Source organism: Lepidochelys kempii, chromosome 16 (assembly GCF_965140285.1).
Source record: "Lepidochelys kempii isolate rLepKem1 chromosome 16, rLepKem1.hap1, whole genome shotgun sequence".
Lineage (NCBI taxonomy): Eukaryota > Metazoa > Chordata > Testudines > Cheloniidae > Lepidochelys > Lepidochelys kempii.
In genome coordinates, this window is record NC_136395.1 from 18,428,076 (window position 1) to 18,441,049 (window position 12,974).

Below are 12,974 nucleotides of genomic sequence, written 5' to 3' on the forward strand. Positions count from 1 at the left end.
TTTACCTGTGGAGATGGACATAAAAGCCTTTCCTTCACGCCTATCCTCCAGAAATCAACACCCTACACCAGTGGTTTTCAACCTTTTTTTTGGTTGTGAACCCCTAACATATTTTGAATGGAGGTGTGGACCCCTTTGGAAATTTTAGACTGGGGTCTACAGACCATGGGCTGAAAACAACTGTTCTATGGTAACGACAACCTTCCACAGACTCTTTAGACATAGTCCGCGGACGACCACAGGTTGAAAAACCACTGTGCCAGATCCAGCCCTGATGGCTAATGATGCAGGCTGAACTGCTAACTTTCTGGGTTATTTTGTGTGCTCTTAGGATGTGATCCCAGCCACCTCTTTATGGATGGTTTTTGTCACACAGTACCCTCTGGTGGGGAAAGTGTGCACATGTCACATAAATAGACACTAGGTATCCAAATCCCACATCCGTTGATGTGACATCTCTTGGAAATGGTGTATTAAGGTGTATTTATTGATGACTTTAACAAAAATGTGTACATCATATTTTCTCTCATATACACACAAATTATATGTATTGGGCTGCATCCTTGACCCCCCTCTTTCATGTGTCACTTGTCTTTCTAGAGGGGGAGTTCATCCCTGCACTGTTGTCAGAACATGGCCATCAGGGAGCCATTGCATCTCTCCACTTCCAAGGTTGGCGGGGGTAGGTCAGCCTCAGGCTCAATTTAGGGCAGCCCTGAAAGTTACCCTAAATTGCACCCCAGCTGCAGAGTGCAGAATAGCTGGGGCATAAGAATGTTCTGGCCATTCCCCCTAGAGCCCTTATGGCAGAGGAGGGGGCAGAGTTGGCTCTGCAGCTCCCACAGAAGCCCTTTTGTGCCCAGATTATTCCTTGTTGGTCCTAGGCAGCTGCCATGCAGCCCCTTTATGCCAGTGCCAAAGGGGCTGCAGGGCAATAGTGAATCTTACCCTTAGATTGTAAGCTCCTTAGGGCAGAGACTGTTTTTGTGGCTGTATACAACTGGGAGTATCAGCAGGCACGATCTTTAGAGATTAATTAAGGAAACACTGAGTTTGGAACAGAAGCTTACTTCTCACTTTATTAAAAGTGGACAGGTTGTGTGTCATGGTACAAAACTACGGCTTCAAGCATTCCTTTTTAAAACATTTACAAAAAATGACTTACAAATCTGAAAGTTCCAAACAAAGATCTTTGCCTTGGGTTTCCTGAAGTGAGTTCTGTACATCAGTCTTGTCCTTGTGTACATGTAAAATCACATGCTGTCTGAGGTGTGATTGCCTACTTGAGGCCATGATTTACTATGATGTAGAACACTGAAATGATGCTCAGCTTCACCCCTTTGGAAAGCAGCCAGCGTTCACGCCGGCTGAGTGAACTGAGATATTTCTGTATGGACTTCAGTGATCTTTCTGTAAGCTGACAGCTGGCTTGCGAGAGATGAGGCTGAGTAATCAGTTGATCATGGTTGAACTTGAAAGCCTACACCTGAAGGAAGTCTTGAACTTTTGTTTCTATTGCATTTGGAGTTATGAGAGTTTCAAGATTTTGAATAATTTTGTAGCCTTTTTGTTCACATCTTGATTGAATACTGGCCATTGTAAAATCAGTTACTTATAAAATTCCTTTGCTGAATTTGGGAAACAGGGTTCATGTGTCCTTATTTATATTTTCTTGGGAACTTGTCCCTGGAAGCTCAGGCATTCCATCTATCTCCAACTTTACTGGTGGATTTGCTCCCAGAATAAGTCATAGCTTTTATCTGATTGGATGGATTGAACTAAACTAAGTGTTGTTTTCATACTAGATTGGCCTTCTGTTGATTAAATGTCTGACCTTTGCAGAGTTTCAGAAAGTTTCTCTATCATGTTTAGGACTTTCTGACCTAGTTCAAATACCAAACAGGTAGCTAAACTTTTCCATTTGAGCTGCTATGCCAACGATTTAAGATCTTATTTCAGTATCTTTTTTGTTGCATCCTTCACAACTTCCCAAGTTGCACACAATCAAGGTAGGTCTCAGAAACTGAAGCCAATGCTTCTTCGTGGAGAGTCCATCTTCTTGGACAGAGGACACAGATACCTAGTGGTGTATTTAACATTTCATGTTTTGTCCTGAAATATTGCAATTGTTTGGGTGATTTATTTATATTTTTTGTAAGCAGTTCCAAGAATATCTCTTAGAAAAGCATTTTGAATAGTGTCCTGCCATGCCAAATTCAAAGCATGTCCAAAGCAATGAGTATATGTAGCTTGGGGTTCCCTCTGGTGCACTCTGCTTGCTACACTTGATACTCAGCTAAGCTTCACAGTCATAGCATTGCCTGTGACAGTTGTTATTCCCCAGAGTTAGACACAATGATATATAGCTAATTACTGATATGATTACCTCAGTGGATGTACAGGCCATATTGTTCATGAAGAGTTGATTGTACAAGCCATTTGTGTCATCACCCACATAACAGGCAAAAGCCAATTGCTTTTTGTTGAAGAATGTTATTTAATTTACCATAATTGTATAGCCTTGGTCCTTGTATAGCACTTCCCAGAAACTCCCTCAGAAATCCCCCTCAATGCCATTGAGACACAATTTCCATTGTTTCATTTTGAATAACTGGACTTGTGAATTTCTCTTCACTCTTTTTCAGCTACTTTGAAGTATCGATCATAATCTGCGGCAAACAAAGCAGATTAATAAAGTTGCAGTCAACCTCTCCACTTAAAGGTATATTTTCAGCTCGTTCAGTATAATGGCCTCTCAGTGCAAGTCCTTGGCTGGCAAGACATGTACTACTATAATTTTCATTAGGATCTTCCTGTTTTCTTCTGAGAGAACTGAAAACTTAGCATGTCACCAGCATTCTTTGTGGTCATTTGACACACTTCAGCTGCTTTGTGGCGACACAGGGACGCTTGGTGCCTCTCAAATTTGTCTCGAGTCTTTTTCCAAGTAGGAAATTCAGACTCAGTGACAGTTTCACCTGCGCACTTAGTCAAAAGTATTTTGCATCTAAAAGGCGTACAACAGACGCAACAAAGTGCTTTATCGCTAGCTTCAAAATAATGGAGCTGTTGATAGTCCTCAACCAGGACGAGCAGGAAAAATGGCCCCTGTTTTCTAAAGCAACACATGAGGAAAGACTTGTGTCATGAAGTGGTTGACCAGGTGTCTCAGAAGTACCAACAGTATCAGGTAACTGGCATTTGGTTCTTGTTGAGGGGGGTGAAAGAGAGAGGTCAGGGCTATAACTGCAGGAGTAGATTCACTTGTTGGAAGCGTAGTAGCGTCCTCCTGTTTAATCAGCCATGTTCCAAGTGATTTCATGTTAGCACCTTGAAAATGGACCCTTGGGTTTTGTGCTTTGCTCAGTCACTGCTCACTTAGGAAGAATGGTGTGGGGTTGCAGAATTAAAAAACATACTCTGGCAACCTCAAACATTGAGCTGCCTTCTTGGTTTTATACAGTTGCTTTCTTTATAAGGCAGTCTAGAATGTCGTAGAGTGAAGAAAGGGAACAGCCAACAACTGATCTGTGGTTTACACTGGGAAATAATTGCTTTTATCTTCTGCTTTTGTAACTGTAACATGCTGTAGGGGATACGCAGAGTTGGGAGCCACTGTGTTACCCTTCTGCCTCAGCAAGCATGTGCTTTGCTGGAGATTAGATTAGGTGTTAGCTCCCTGCCATGCCAATCTGTCTTTCTCGTCAACAAACTCCTCATGCCTCTCACAGCCCAAACCTTGCCTAGTAGTTAACAGTTGTGAATTCCAGTCCTGAGCTCCTCAGAGATGTTTCTGGTCATTCACAGGAGGTATTGAGTTTGCTGCTCTTTTAAAGAGTCAGTACATTACCGCTTATTAACTTAACTTGGGTAAATACACACTTCCCTTCAAGCACAGCACTGAATTGGTTTATAGTCAAAAATAAAACAAGTTTATTAACAGAGGGACATAGGCTAAAGCAATGGTTCTCAACCTTTATTCATTTGTGGACCCGTAAAAATTGTCAAATGGAGGTGCAGACCCTTTTGCAAATCTTAGACATAATCTGTGGACCACAGGTTGAGAACCACTGGGCTAAGGGATACCGAGTAGCAGGAGTAAAGGTAGAAATAGTTACAAACAAAAGTGAAAACACACATCTCACTGACTAAAACAACCTCACAAGATGCAATCTGTGGTTAAGATGGTTTCTCTCACCCCCAGTCTCCTTTCCAGCCTGGCCAGGATCCATCAGAGATCAGGTCACTTGGTTCCTTTGTTTCCTAAGGTGAAGGATCAAGATGGAGTCTCTCTGTGTTCCTTATATCTCCAAAGGGAATGTCTTTGTCCTACAAGTCAGGAAGCCCTCTTGGGTGCTCAGGTTGGCTCTGCTTGCTGTGTCCCCCAGGGAGCTGACCCCATGTCAATTTTGAAGTCTCCTGTGATTTTACAATGCCCATGTCTTTCCTACAACCGTCAAGGCAAATGAATTGTTCATTGTCCGTATCTCCAGTCACATCTGGCTCAGTTAGCCTGTAAGCCAGAGATGTTTGCCTTCCCCTTTGTCTTGAAAAAAACTGATATGCCTCTTTTGTCTGTTTACAGTCTCCAAAACATAATATCAATGAGTATTAATAATTTCATCTACAATGTTTTTACAAACATTTCACAAGGATATGAATGACCAGTGTGGTATTCAGAGTAACAGCCGTGTTAGTCTGTAAGGTGTCACAAGTACTCCTTTCCAGTGTGGTATTAGTTTTATAATGATTCATTACACGACACCTTTCAGATATAAATTATAATAACAGGGAGTTGGGGTACACTGAGCTGGTCAGCCCAGCTGAAACTCACTGCTACATATGAGCCCCTTGCCTTCTGGCATAGGGATGCTCTTCAGGTCACAGTGACTCCCCTGGTTCATCTCTCACCCAGTGACTTCAGCAAGGAGAAGATTACAAATCAGGTGGCAGCTGGAGGCCCTTTGACTCCCAAACACGATGGAATTGGGGTCAGAGGTTGCCAAAGGACAGCCAAAAAATTCTGGACTCCATGATGCCTCGTCTCCCCCTCCCCCATGTGAAAAGAGCACATAGAACTTCCCATTCTCTGGCACATCAGGACACCCTGGGAGTCAGCCCCAGAGGAGTCCAGTTGGCTGGACTCATCCCAGGTCTCTCTAGAGACAGGGGATCAGAAGTCGTCCTGCACAGAAAGAGAGAAGGTGGGAAACAACCAACCTGACTAAAGAAAGAGCAGGAGAAGCACAGGCAGCTGGGCCTCACCCAGACATGCAGAATTCCCCTTCACAAGAAGAGGAGACCTTGCTTGATGAGTCATTTCCAAGCTAGGAAAGAAAGGAGCCAGAGCCTGCTGCAGGGGAGACCTTCAACTCAACCCTGGTTACCAAGAGCCAGCAGCATGCCGTCTGTGTATGCAAAGCATGCATTGCATGCCCAAGAATTCAAAAACTTGGTCCATCCGAGTGGCCAATGAGCTGGAGCTGGCCCATAGGACAGTGCATATGAAATTTTTCAAGTTGCTTGATGTGTCTGCAATAAACTGACCCCACCACCGTATAAAAGGGATGGTATCACTGCTGCATTGTGTATCATCAGTTTTGTTGGCCGTTTGATGGTATACAGGTTGAGTATCGTACGGTGAAATCACCAAAAGCCAGGGTTGCCTTTCATATTCTGTTTGATATTTTTCGATCCAGAAAATCGTCACTTGAGATGGTACTGTCATGATATGTTAAGTGATTGTTGATCTTTAATTTATACCATTGATGATGATGATGGCTCAGTGGTAATGGTTAATGGGGCTGGTTGGAGGAGGACTTCATTTTTTTCCCCCAGGCTGATAGTGAGTCCATTTCTTTCTTTTTGTCTCCGCCCATCTTCCTCTCCCTGGGATGGCAAAGTAAACACAATCTCACTCACTTGCCTCTGAGAACCTATGAAGGATAAGCTCACTTTTACTGAGTAAATAGAGCTCAATCATCTGCAAAAAAACAGTTTCACGTACGAGTTCCTCAAAGACTTTTGTCTTTGCAGTAAGCCTCTGGGACGGAACAGTTTTTCATCAGTTCTATATATTATGTAGATGCCCTTTTGAAGGTGGTCAGTTGCATTATTCAGAATGGGTGTGAAGAAGAGACCAAAAAGGATCAGTGCCAACCCACAGCCTTGTTTCACCCTATTAGATATGGGAGTTGGTTTAGGGAGGCTACCATCTGAGAGTACTTGACCAGGCATGTCTTTGTGGAATTGATGTATGGGGTGTAGAAGCAGAGGTAGTACCTCTGAAAGTCATGACTGCACTCTTTTGAGTGGTTCTTCCAGTCTTCACTTCACACCCAGCTTTCATCTTACCAGTACCACACTGTCTCAGCAGTGGCCCTGACATTTCTGACCGCTACATAAGAGTGGATGGATGAGCAATGAGTTTAAGTGCTGTGGCAGAGGAGGACACTATATAAATGAATGTATTATGTTTTGCTTGTTTATTTCGCCGCCTTGAACTCTACACTGGGGTTTAGTAATTGGCATTTATATTCCCAGGCCTTGAAATGTTTCCTTGGAGATGAACAGTAGACCTTTGGAGAATTGCTTATTATAGTATCAGGTGTGCATGAAAGTGAGTGCATTCTAGTGCAGCCCAAGTGAGTCACTCTTCTAAAGTTTGGGTGCTGGTGACTGCAATAGTGATCACAGAGTGATGGCTCTAAGAGGAACACTGATGTTACAAAGTGCAGAGTTGTGGGCTTTGCTTATTTTTTATAATGTGACATCAATATGTTATGACATTAAGTAACACGAGGTGTTTCATTCCTCTCTTCCTCATCAATCAGCTAATGTTGGCCTTGATTCTGCAAAAGCCCTTGCTCTGCGCACAGCTGGGCATGCAAATGTGAGCAGATGCTACATGTGCCCACACTAAGGCTAAGCACTCTGTACTGAGCATTCGTGAATCTCAAGACCTGACACTTCCACTCTCTTACTCATAAGAGTCCAGGGTAAAAAGGGCAGGGAGAGGGTAGGGAACAGGCATGGATTTAAGAACAATCCTCATCCTATTAAGAGGTATTTAGTAGGGATGTCAATTAATCACAGTTAACTCACGTGCAATCACACTGTTAAACAATAGAATACCAATCTAAATTTATTAAATATTTGTCGATGTTTTTCTGCATTTTCAAATATATTGATTTCTATTACAACACAGAATACAAAGTGTACACTGCTTACTTTATATTATATTTATTACAAATATTTGCACTGTAATAATGATAAAAGAAATGGCATTTTTCAGTTCACCTCATACAAGTACTGTAGTGTGATCTCTTTATCACGAAAGTGTAACTTACAAATGTAGTTTTTTTTGTTACTCAAAAACAAAACAATGTAAAACTTTAGAGCCTATTAGTCCTACTTCTTGTTCAGCCAATTGCTAAGACAAACAAGTTTGTTGACATTCACAGGAGATAATGCTGCCTGCTTCTTATTTACAATGTCACCTGAAAGTGAGAACAGGTGTTCACCTGGCATTTTTGTGGTCAGCATTGCAAGGTATTTATATGCCAGGTATGCAAAATATCCATATGCCCCTTCATGCTTCAGCCACCATTCTAGAGGACATGCTTCCATGCTGATGACGCTCATTAAAATATAATGCGTTAATTAAATTTGCAACTGAACTCCTTGGGGGAGAACTGTACGTCTCCTGTTCTGTTTTACCCGCATTCTGCAATATCTATTTCATGTTATAGTAGTCTCGGATGATGGCCCAGCACATGTTTGTTTTAAGAACACTTTCACTGCAGATTTGTCAAAATGCAAAGAAGGTACCAATGTGAGATTTCTAAAAATAGCTATAACACTCGACCCAAGATTTAAGAATCTGAAGTGCCGTCCAAAATCTGAGAGGGACGAGGTATGGAGCATGCTTTCAGAAGTCTTAAAAGAGCAACATTCAGATGCGGAAACTACAGAACCCGAACCACCAAAAAAGAAAATCAGCCTTCTGCTGGTTGCATCTGACTCAGATGATGAAAATGAACATGTCAGTCTGCACTGCTTTGGATTGTTATCGAACAAAACCCGTCATCAGCATGGATGCATGTCCTCTGGAATGGTGTATTTTTGAATACAGTTATTTTTTGTACAGAATTCTACATTTGTAAGTTCAACTTTTATGATAAAAAGATTACACTACAGTACTTGTATTAAGTGAATTGAAAAATACTATTTCTTTTGTTTTTTACAGTGCAAGTATTTGTAATAAAAACAAATAAAGTGATCACTGTACACTTTGCATTCTGTGTTGTAATTGAGATAAATGTATTTTAAAATGTAGAAAACATACAAAAATATTTAAATGAATGGTACTCTATTATTAACAGTGCAATTAATCACTATTAATTTTTTTAATCATGTGATTAATCACAATTAATTTTTTAAATCACTTTAAAGCCCTAGTATTTAGCCTCATGCTGCTAACAAGGTTGGAGCAACCAGGGGGCAGCATACTCATTATTGCAGTAGAGCATTACCCTATGCTCTCTGCCCTGTTTGGATCTGTAAGATATTCTATACCAGTGCTCAGAAGGATCAAGCTCTTTGGGGAAACAAGATAGAAAATATATTCATCTGCAAGTGAGAGAGAGTTTACTTTGCTTGCCCAGGAGGAGGAAAATGGATAGAGACAGACAGAAAGAAAAGCAAATGCACCAGACTGATGCCCAGATTCTCTGAATGAGACTGTGTGAGTGAGTGTGCTGATGTCCAGAGGAGGATGGATTGTTCCACCTGAGCGGCTGAAAGATGAGGAACAGAGGGATTGGCCAACATTCTCCACAGACAAGAGGTAAGATACAGTGAGAGTGAGACAAGAGAGATACAAGAGGCCTATTTTGACTCCAGTAATGGAGGGACTCTGACATACAGAATGCTTATGGGTTTGTGCGTTTGTTTGGTTTTTGCAGTACTGCTGATTCTCTTGATAGCTTGATGTCTGGATAATAGGCTTGCAGCACCACTTAGGAACATGGCACAAGGACCAAGCATCTGCTCAGGCATTCCCTCCCTCAGTATTACTCCCGGTGATTGGATTTTAGAGCAGACACCTCCAATCTGCAGAAATCCAGGTGATTAGGCCTAGCTGTTTTCTCTTAGCCTAGGGGCTACTACTACTTCTCAGGCATTGCTCACTTTTCCATGGGAAAAGCCCAATAGCAATAACAGCACCTTCCACTGGGAGGGACGGATGGGCACTGAGTGCTCTGATACCTTGTAAACTCTGCTGATCAGCCTGCAACAAGGGGCTGCTCTTCTTTCTGCTTCAGAATGGTCAAGATCACTCCTTTTTATAAAGAAAAAAGAGTCCTATTTTTTCAATCAGATTATTAAAAACTGGTAGAAGTTACAGACTTCACAGTGGAGCCTTTAGTGTGGAAATGGAGTTTTGCTAAGTCTGAAAAATAATTAATCAATTATAATAAAGTTTTAAGCAATTGAAACACATCACTTCTGAGTGTATGCAGAGACTTCTGCCTTACTGAAGCCTTGGCCCTCTTTCTCCTCATGGTGCATACAAAGTTCTCCTTGACTAAGGGTCCCGGTAAGCACAGAGGTTGCTATAGTCAGGCTGTAACTGGCAGATGTAATAGGTGGTGGAACCAGGCTGCCAGACCTCACACCCTTTGTTTTTTTGTCTTTCATTTTTGACAGGTATGGAGAGGAAGGATGGAGGATACTGTCTGTCTGCTGGCAGAACAGCCACAGACCCAGCCACTCCTTCTGCAGTTAACAGAAATGGCAAAAATTTCAGTTTGCCATTCAACAGCATGAGGCCCATCCTCAGCACCACGGGGCAAAGGTTGAAATGGCTGGAGAACTCCAGGGAGTCTTGCTGGATCTGGAGAGTGCAGTTGAGGCAGGCCTGGCCCTGGGTTTGCAAAGCTGTGGCTGGAAGGTGACTTCTAAGGCCTTTGAATGGCCAGTGCTGCCAGCTGGAAAGAGTTGATGTGATTGGCACCATTTCTAATGGGAGAAGGTCAGGTAGCGTACAGAACCTTGAGTGCTGAGCAGTCTGGCTCATATCCAGAGGTAAAAGCTGCCATTTTAAACAGACCGAGACTGACTCTGGAGGCATATTGCCACTGGTTCTGGGTCCAAACATTTCATGGGGAGCATACCAGAATGTAGTGGACCAGCAGTTGCAGGACCTTACTGCCCCCTGGTTTTTATCTTGGCCCAGCTATATAAGGAGGGATGGGACCCAAAGACTGGCACAGCTGGGAAGGTAATGTGCAGGGAAGGCTGCAACCCCAACAGCTTTCCTCTAGGCTGCCCTAAGGCTGGATGGGAGAGATCTGAGGGAAGGGGTTTCCATGGCTGATGGGATGGAGGTCTCCGCTCAAGCTAACAGCCTACACTTTCAGATGGCAGAGTCCTTACAGGAGCTGGAAGAAATGTGCTCCTCAAGGGAGAAGGTTTTGATACTGGAGGAGGAGGAGGTGATGAAGATATGTACTGAAACCTCCTACAACAGCAGTGCATGGCACAGTGATGGGCACTAAATATGAATGTCCTCATTAAGGAGAATTAAATACATTTTCTATTGCCATCATATCAGGTATTCCACTGTAAACAGGAATATGCTAGGCAGAGGGAATTCTCTGCTGGCTGTAGGCATTCCCTGACCATAAAATCAAAGAAGAATCATAATGAGACTTTAAATACTATTGAGATATGAAGAAAAAGGGCTCAGCATTTGCCAGGTAGCTGAGAGCCAGTGTGAAACGGTCTCAGCCCACTTCCTACAGAAGGTATCCATGCCACACAACTGCTACCATAGTGGTTCTTAAACTTTTGTATTGGTGACCCCTTTCACATAGCAAGCCTCTGAGTGTGACCCCCCCCCCTAAATTAAAAACACTTTTTATATATTTAACACCATTATAAATGCTGGTGGCAAACCGGGGCTTGGGGTGAAGCTGACAGCTCATGACCCCCCACCTAATAACCTTGTGACCCCCCTGGGGGGTCATGACCCCTAGTTTGAGAACCCCTGTACTACCCCATCTGTCATTAACCGGGCCTCTTTCTGGCAGCCTTAATAAAGAGGTGAACTAAATGAGCTCTGGAAAATGATCTCCCATCTCAGTGTTAAAGGTGGTCGCTGCAGGACAGGGCTGCAACACAGGGCCGGCAGCCTGTGTAGGTAGGTGAAACTTTCATTGATGTTACTTGTGCCATATCTTGTGTGTGACAAATCTCCACTGATAATCTCTCTCTCCTCCCTGGCTGTATATGCCTCTTGATTTGCTTTTCCCTTTCATTATTATTCCGGGGCCTGATCCTGGATGCAGAGCTCCCAGTAACGTTGGTGGAAGCCCCAGGGCATGGCCCAAATGGTGGCACTGTGGGGGAGGTACAGGTAGCTAGAGAAAATAAAGCTGTTGGGAGGTGATGCTGGCTCCAGCAGTTAGTGGCATTTGTGGGAGGGTCTGAAGCCACATCAAGGTCAGGGAGCTATGGGCAAGGCTGTGACTCCCATAAACCCATAGCTGAGGTGTTTAGGGGGCGGTATCTTTGCCAGCTTGGGAACTGATTTAATGTGTAGAGAGAGGGGTGAAAGAGACAGAAATTCCCTGGCTTCTCACCTTACTGAGAAACTGCTTCATCCTTTGCACAGTCTGGGCCTGATCTAAAGCCCTTGAAGACAAGGGGAAGACGACGTCTCCTCTTTCCCTAATTGCTTCCTCTTCAGCTTTCATCCCATACCTGCCTCAAATGAGAAAGGGGGAAGTCTGATATTTCCCTCTTGACTGCTTCTTGACCAGGCCTCCTCCTGTTCAGCCCAGGTTTCTCTCTCTTGTTTGCATGCACATCTAATCAGCATTTTTTATTATTACTATTATTTAAAGCAGGAGAATAATTTCTGCCTGGCTGTAAAGTAATCCTGACAGCAGCAAGGCTCAGGGATCCTAGAGCTGTTGCTGCTGGAGCCTGGCTTGGCCGGACCAAGCTCACAGGCTTTCCTCCTGCAGTCAGTTTGATGGTCTGTAACCATGGCACAGACTGTGCTGTCCTCCCCCAAGATCCCTGAGGTTTTGGAATCAGACTATAGAGAGCTCCCCAGAGCAGAGCCTGGGGTTAGACAGTTGTGTGGGCCCCTCCCCATCTCTCCTGTTTCTCAATCATTCTTTCCCCTTTTTTCTTATCTTTGACTCTTTAATTCGCTTTCATTCTTTCTCCTCCTTCCCTCCTCTCCTCTCCTCTCCTCCCTGGCACGCTCCCTCCTTTCTTTCCCTCCTCTCTTTTGGCTTTCTCCCTCCACGCCTCTGTCATTAACCCCTCTGTGCAGCGGGGCGCCTGGCTTTCCCCCGGGGTCCCTGCAGGTGTCGCTGTCCGGTTTGCAGGGCTCTGGCTGCGGGATGAGTTGCTCACTCCAGGCCGGGGATTGACAGGCCGGGCGGGCAGGACTGGAGGAGGAGGGGCGGGTAGACACAGAGAGGCAGCCAGCGAGCGAGAAGCCGCCATCCAGCCAGCGCCGCCTCTGCCTTTTCAATCCGCAGCCATCCGGCTCCCCGAGCCCCCATCTCCCCTCCGGACTCGGCTCCCCAGGCAGACCCGGCTCCCGACAACCACCACAGGTGGGTATTGGGGCCGGCTGGCAGGGCGGAGGGGGTTTATTCGGGAGGGGTTGGGGCGGTGGGGGGATGGGACCAGGCAGCCCTAAAATGGAGCCTGAGCCGGAGGCTGCCTGGAGCCCTGAAGGAACCACCCCTCCCCCCTTCCCCAGGTTTGTCTCCGTTTCAGCCCCCCGTGGCTCCCGAACCCACTGTGCCTTCTCCCCCCAGCCTGGAGCGGGGTGCCCGCCCTGCCGCGGCGCCGAGCCCAGCCCCCCCGGATGCGGCTTGGCCGAGGCCGGCAGTGCCCGCTGTTGGCCCAGCCCGATCCCCGTGTGCCCCGGGGCAGAGAATTGG

At 44.8% G+C, this 12,974-nt stretch overlaps 2 protein-coding genes across 9 annotated transcripts in view; both read left to right on the plus strand.

Moving 5' to 3' along the window:
- Positions 1-8,955, plus strand: part of PLPP7 (phospholipid phosphatase 7 (inactive)) — a 73,550-nt gene extending 64,595 nt beyond the window's left edge. The window contains exons 7-8 of the transcript XR_012155295.2: positions 2,646-2,722; positions 8,667-8,955. The gene's annotated coding sequence lies outside the window, so the exon portion shown is untranslated. The remainder of the gene's footprint in view (positions 1-2,645; positions 2,723-8,666) is intronic.
- Positions 8,956-12,379: 3,424 nt separating this feature from the next.
- The window catches only part of PRRC2B (proline rich coiled-coil 2B), a 69,809-nt gene continuing 69,214 nt past the window's right edge, over positions 12,380-12,974 (plus strand). For 2 of the 8 annotated variants that reach the window (XM_073314719.2, XM_073314720.2), the window contains exon 1: positions 12,380-12,641. The gene's annotated coding sequence lies outside the window, so the exon portion shown is untranslated. The remainder of the gene's footprint in view (positions 12,642-12,974) is intronic. The other 6 variants (XM_073314717.2, XM_073314718.2, XM_073314722.2 and 3 more) reach the window with 6 other exon arrangements.